This window comes from Doryrhamphus excisus, chromosome 2 (assembly GCF_030265055.1).
Source record: "Doryrhamphus excisus isolate RoL2022-K1 chromosome 2, RoL_Dexc_1.0, whole genome shotgun sequence".
Lineage (NCBI taxonomy): Eukaryota > Metazoa > Chordata > Actinopteri > Syngnathiformes > Syngnathidae > Doryrhamphus > Doryrhamphus excisus.
This window is the reverse complement of record NC_080467.1, coordinates 21,044,702-21,050,924: the sequence shown is the minus strand read 5'-3', so window position 1 is coordinate 21,050,924 and position 6,223 is coordinate 21,044,702. Positions and strand designations below refer to the sequence as shown.

Genomic DNA, 6,223 nt, shown 5'->3' with positions numbered 1-6,223 from the left:
AAACTTGGTAAACTTGGTAATCCTGACTTATCCACTGCGGTCAGCCAGGTTCCCAACTCCTCTGATGTTGCTTGGAGCGCTTCGGTGTCCTTCAAGGTACAGTCATAGATCTTGCCCAGGCTCTTAACTGGCTTCTCCCCCACCGATGGAATCTGGGTGCCTCTGACTGAGAAGCGAAACTGGTCTGTGACTTTCCCCTTCTTCATCACCAGAGACCTGGAGGAGTTTGAATCTGACAGGGACTCTCAATTCACACATGTGTTGGACTTTGGACTCCGTCCCTTGTATGACCATTTTTCCCCATTGACGAACTGTTTTTGTGTTGGTGCCAGATGCACAGCTGGCACTGTGGCTAAGCTGGTCAAAGTGCCTGTCTAGTAAACAGGTGATCCTGGGTTCAAATCCCAGCAGTGCCTGGGTGCTTGGTCAGTGAAACTTTGGCAGCTGATTTCTGAACCATGTACTTCTTTTTGTCACTTGCCCTTCAAGAACGAATTGACGTTGCATCCACAGCTGACATGATTGTTGTGGATCCCATTACGCCAGAAGGTGCTTGAATCCAAAGAGTATGACATTGTGATGTTTTGTCATTCAGCGCCACTTTGCAGAGGCTCATCCACTTGACAGTTGAATTTTTTTCTCTTACAGTGTGTCCCCACGTGGCATTGGTGGTTCAGTGGTAGAATTCTCAGACATTTGCTGCCAGCCAATCAGGATGCGACACAGACGTCAGACAAGCAAAGAGACTCGCCTGCCATGCGGGCATGATTACCATTACCATCCCGGAAGATCGCAAAGGTGCTAGGTCGAAAAGGTTTACTTAAACAAGTTATTCCTTGTGTGCTGTTGTAGTCTCTGTCACGCAATTGGTCAGCGAGTTTGGCTGTTAACTGAGAGGTTGGTGGTTTGAGCCCACCCAGGGACTGTCAATTCTTTGGACTCCCTCCCTTGTATGAACATTCTTCCCCATTGGCGAACTGTTTTTGTGTTGGTGCCAGATGCACAGCTGGCGCTGTGGCTAAGCTGGTCAAAGTGCCTGTCTCGCACTGTATCTTCAATTTAATTATTGAGAATGGCGTTCACCCACAGTCCTGGAAGATCGCAAAGGTTTACTTAAACAAGTTATTCAGGGAAGGGGCCTACCTTCACCGCCTGAACAGGGACTTGATGTCTGGACCCTCAGATTAAAAGTCTGATGCTCTACCAACTGAGCTATCCAGGCCGTTGTTGAATGAGGACAACTCACAAGGTAAAATCTTCTGGCATACTGTACTTGACCTTGCAGAGATGAGAGCTTCTTCTCTGGCTCTTAACAAAGGCGGTCTCATCTTTCCCCTCTCCTCCCTATCCCTTATCTTCCCTGCTTTGTTGTCCCCTGTCCATCCTGTCGATGGAGTTTGACTTGATTCTTTGTCACGCAGTCTGAAATTAGCAAACGGAGAAATTCTGATTGAGTGACCAATGCAGTCTGTCTATTTTAATACATTTCGTCTCAACTCATGTTGAAAAAGGACAGAGCCATTTCCGTGAGAGCACAAGACCCCTGGATTGTACCCAAAAATACTTTGCGTTCATCAAAGAGTAAAGCTGGTGTCCTGGTTTGCAATGCCTCGATTGTTACACCAGAAGGTGCGAGTCACATCCAAAACAAAGGGCATGCTGGACGCATAGCATGCGTTAGTATGGCTTCAACTGAACAGAAGTTGGCAGGGTGTGAGTCTCTGTGGCGCAATCGGTCAGCGCGCTTGGCTGTTAACCGGGAGGCTGGTGGTTTGAGCCCACCCAGGGACGTTCTCTGGATGCATCAGTGTCACTGTTCATTCATGTTTGCGCTCCACTCTTGCACAGCACTTGTGTGGTTCCAAATTGGCAAACTGCGTGTCAATGACTTTTCAAAAGCACATTCCAGCTTCCATGGTCTAACACATTTGATCAGAAGTTAGGTTGATCAAGTCACAGATTTCAGTTTGTTTCTGCACAGGTCTGGTGAAACACAGAAGCTCTGCTTGAAAATATTAGCTTTTGCAAAAGCGCCAGCCAGGATTATAGATTAAGAGACAACGGAATGCTTTTATGTTAAAAGGAATCAAGTCAAACCCCATCAACTGGTAAGCAGAGGCCCTTAAGAGAAGACACTGTATACTGTTGTGATTTTTTGACAGACATGTCTAGTAAACAGGAGATCCTGGGTTCAAATCCCAGCAGTGCCTTCTTGTGTTTCAGCAGCTCCTATGCTGTTATTTAAAAGAAATGTTGTTCTTGTTCTGTTGAATAAAGACCCATCATTTCTGATGTCATATGTAGTATACATGTCACATGTACTACAATGCTCCCTACAAAGACAATACCCTTGTGTATTTGGACATTTGCAGGTTTAAGAAAACAGACCACATTAGCCAAATATCTTCTGGACAAAAGAGTGGTCAGACAAGACAAAGTTTGAGCCAGTCACCTGAACATTAGACTTTTGATCTGAGTGTCCGGGATTCAAGTCCCTGTTCAGGTGACCAGTGATAGGGTCTGAGGTCCGCTTGCAAACGCCTCCTTTTTGCCCACAAAATACAAGGGCAACAGGACAATCCCTTGGTACATTATGGAAACAATGTGAGGTGCCTGGCTTTTAACTAGAAGTGGAAAGACTTGTGTAGCCCCTCACACAAACCATGTGTCTTCCTCCCATGCACATGTTGCCAGCTGATCCTTGACATCAGCAAAATTTTGGTTCTAGGACAATGGGGTCACCTGCCCCCATTGGTCTTTTCCAAGGAGTCACGGTGGCCGAGAGGGTAAGGCGTTGGACTCGAAATCCAATGGGGTTTCCCCGCACAGGTTGGAATCCTGTCTGTGACGCTTTGGCTGGGCATTTGTTGCCGCCATGCTGTTTACCTTGTGGTGGAGTACTGTCGGTTATGAGGGCCGGGGTGTTGTCCTTTCACGGTCCGCATTCTCTACACTGGAGGTCTAAATTTTGGGTAGAGGATAATGGGGTCCACTGTCCCCATTGATCTGCTTCTTGCAGTCTCGGAGTCCGAGAGGTTTGTTGCCACTCTGCTTTGACATGCTGTTTTCTTTACCTCTCCCCGGTCTTTCAGCGGCCTTGTCGAGGGTGTTTCACAGGTGGGTGGGTGGTGTGATGCTGGATATGGGGGCCAGTGGGTTGTCGCCCTTTTGTTGTTCCTGGAACACATAAAGAAGAGTGGCCAGTACGGGGGGTCGAACCCATGACCTTGGCGTTATGAGCACCACACGCTGACCAACTGAGCTAACCGGGATAGCGGCAGAGAGCTGCTGGAATGACAAGGCGCTACGAAACGCGTATCGGGCGAGCCTCAGCGTCTGGGTCTCATCCCGAGCAGCCAGCTCATCTTGCACTTGTTGGCTGAGGCTCGCCCGATATGCGCTCCGCAGCGCCTTGTCATTCCAGCCGCTCTCTGTCGCTATCCATTCGACTCGACAACCGGCTGCGGGAGCGCAGCGCACAGCGGAGGGCGGAGCCTCTCCGACCCACACGTCGGCTCCAAATCCCACCTCCTGGGGCTCTTCCGGCACCACTCCTCCCTCCCTGCTCCAGCATCGGAGCGCCGTCTGATGACGTCGGGAGTGTCGTCCCCATGCAACTGGGAGCCAGTCGCCTTTCGTCAGCGGAGAGGAGTCACCGTCCATGCCTGTGGCTGTGCCTGTACTGTGGGAGTCCTACACACAATTTCCCGCTGTCCAGTTCGCCCAGCACGCCAACGCTCTTCCTCCACCAGGGATATTCCCCAGCTGCTGGCACTGCCCGCTCCAACCACACCGGCTGCATCATCCGCTTTGGTGGGCCGACTTCAGATATCCTGAGCGGGGGAAGCTTCTCCTACCACAGCATTAATTGACTCTGGGGAGGACGAGAACTTCATTGATAGCGGACTGGTCAGTTCTCTCAACATTCCTACTGTTGAGCTTGTCCCCCACAAGAATGTCCGCTTGCTAGATGAACATCACCTGGCATGCATTACGCATCAGACGTGCGCCATATCCTTGGTGCTGTCGGGTAACCACCACAAGGTCACAATTTTTTTTCTTATGCCCTCTCGCTCAGCTCTGTTAGTACTCGGCCTCCCCTGGCATCCCGTGCGTGTGTTGTGATTGTGATGTTTTGTCATTCAGCGCCACTTTGCAGCGGCACATCCACTCGACAATTTAATTTGTTCTCCGACAGTGTTTCCCAATGTGGCATTGGTGGTTCAGTGGTAGAATTCTCGCTTGCCAAGTGGGAGGCCCGGGTCCGATTCCCGGCCAATGCAGTATATCTCAGCTTGTACCTTTCTTTAGAGCTCATGTTGAAAAAGTACAAAGGCTCTTTTCCTGCGAAAGGGCAGCATTCAGAATGACACCTGAAACATAACAGACCGGACCACCGGAGAGTTAAGGTGGACAGCACTTAGTGAAACCTGACTGCAGTCATGCTGTTGTAGTCTCTGTCGCGCAATTGGTCAGCACGTTTGGCTGTTAACTGAGAGGTTGGTGGTTCGAGCCCTCCCAGGGACTCTCAATTCACACATGTGTTGTACTTAGGACTCCCTCCTTTGTATGAAAATTTTTCCCCATTGGCGAACTGTTTTTGTGTTGGTGCCAGATGCACTGCTGGCACTGTGGCTAAGCTGGTCAAAGTGCCTGTCTAGTAAACAGGAGATCCTGGGTGCTTGGTCAGTGAAACGTTGGCAGCTGATTTGTGAACCATGTACTTCTTTTTGTCACTTGCCCTTCAAGAACGAATTGACGTTGCATCCACAGCTGACGTGATTGTTGTGGATCCCATTACGCCAAGGTGCTTGAATCCAAAGAGTATGACATTGTGATGTGTTGTCATTCAGCGCCACTTTGCAGAGGCTCATCCACTTGACAGTTGAATTTTTTTTCTCTTACAGTGTGTCCCCATGTGGCATTGGTGGTTCAGTGGTAGAATTCTCACTTGCCAAGCGGGGGCCGCGCGCGTGTTGTTGACATTTGCTGCCAGCCAATCAGGATGCGACACAGACGTCAGACAAGCAAAGAGACTCGCCTGCCACATGGGCATGATTACCATTACCATTACCATCTATCAGGGATGGCAACTGAATTAAGAATCAATGCCAGAAACCTGCCACAGGATTTCAGTTAATGTTTTGATGCAGACTGGTCATGATGCCTCTGATTCATTCAATTAATTAATTAATTAAAATTAATTAAACCACTACCTGTGAGAGGTAAGGTACACCATTGCTCTAAACATTGATAGAATAGTTAGTAATGGAGTTAGTAGTGAATAACTAACAATGCTTGTGGGGATTTTTTTGGTTTTGGACATCTTTTAGATAAATAAACATGCAAACTGACCCGGGAACATCATGGCTGTTCCTGACAAATGAACATAACAGGAGGGTTAACATGACTACACTTCCAAAGTTCTCAGCTATGACTGAACCTCTTGCTCCTTTGTTCCCTGAGAAACTAGGTTGGGTGTGGAATTGATCAAACATCAAGAAGACCACATCAATTTAAAAAAAATTAAAAAGTGATATCTTGGCAGAAAAAGGCCCGGTTAGCTCAGTCGGGAGAGCATGAGACTCTTAATCTCTGGGTCGTGGGTTCGAGCCCCACATTGGGTGGTTCAGCTCTTTTGGTGATACGTCTTAAAGATTTTTTTCCTGTGGAAAATTCTGCAACATGCGGAAAACATTTCATTCGAAGTACACAAAAACAAATCCCATTCTTGTAGGACCACAAATGGTAGAGGGCTCACTTCGCATGTGAGATGAAGTGGAATCGATGCCTGCATTCTCCATTTGGTATAGTATGCCTTTTTCTTGCCAAAAAAGCATTCTCAATCGTACCGGATGCTTGGATTAACTGCATTCTAATGATGTTTCCTAAAAACACAGGTGGTGTCAAAACTGGTGCATTAGTATAGTCCGATGAGGATGGGATTCGAACCCATGCGTGCAGAACACAATGGACTAGCAGTCCATCACCTTAACCTCTCGGTCACCTCATCTCCTTTGTGGACATGGTCTTGTTGACTCAAAATGACACATCTTAGTTAGTGTTTTGGTGTTGCAGAAATTGTGGCAGCCTTCCTGTGCAGCGAGGGGATTTAACTCAAAGGCCAGAGTTTCTTGCTTTACATGCAAGAAATAGCGGGTTTGATATCCGTATTGTCAAAATGATATGTTATGGCTTTTTTGCCAACAAAAGCGTTCTTGAT

The 6,223-nt window shown here is 48.0% G+C and overlaps 5 non-coding genes across 5 annotated transcripts; 4 read left to right on the top strand and 1 right to left on the bottom strand.

Annotated features, from left to right (window-relative positions):
- Positions 1 to 342: 342 nt before the first annotated feature.
- On the top strand, positions 343 to 416 carry trnat-agu (transfer RNA threonine (anticodon AGU)). The gene has a single exon. It is a non-coding gene; the product is annotated as a tRNA-Thr (tRNA).
- A 1,301-nt stretch (positions 417 to 1,717) lies between these two features.
- On the top strand, positions 1,718 to 1,791 carry trnan-guu (transfer RNA asparagine (anticodon GUU)). The gene has a single exon. It is a non-coding gene; the product is annotated as a tRNA-Asn (tRNA).
- A 977-nt stretch (positions 1,792 to 2,768) lies between these two features.
- On the top strand, positions 2,769 to 2,850 carry trnas-cga (transfer RNA serine (anticodon CGA)). The gene has a single exon. It is a non-coding gene; the product is annotated as a tRNA-Ser (tRNA).
- A 1,362-nt stretch (positions 2,851 to 4,212) lies between these two features.
- trnag-gcc (transfer RNA glycine (anticodon GCC)) lies at positions 4,213 to 4,283 on the top strand. The gene has a single exon. It is a non-coding gene; the product is annotated as a tRNA-Gly (tRNA).
- Positions 4,284 to 5,931: 1,648 nt separating this feature from the next.
- On the bottom strand, positions 5,932 to 6,013 carry trnas-gcu (transfer RNA serine (anticodon GCU)). The gene has a single exon. It is a non-coding gene; the product is annotated as a tRNA-Ser (tRNA).
- Positions 6,014 to 6,223: the final 210 nt, after the last annotated feature.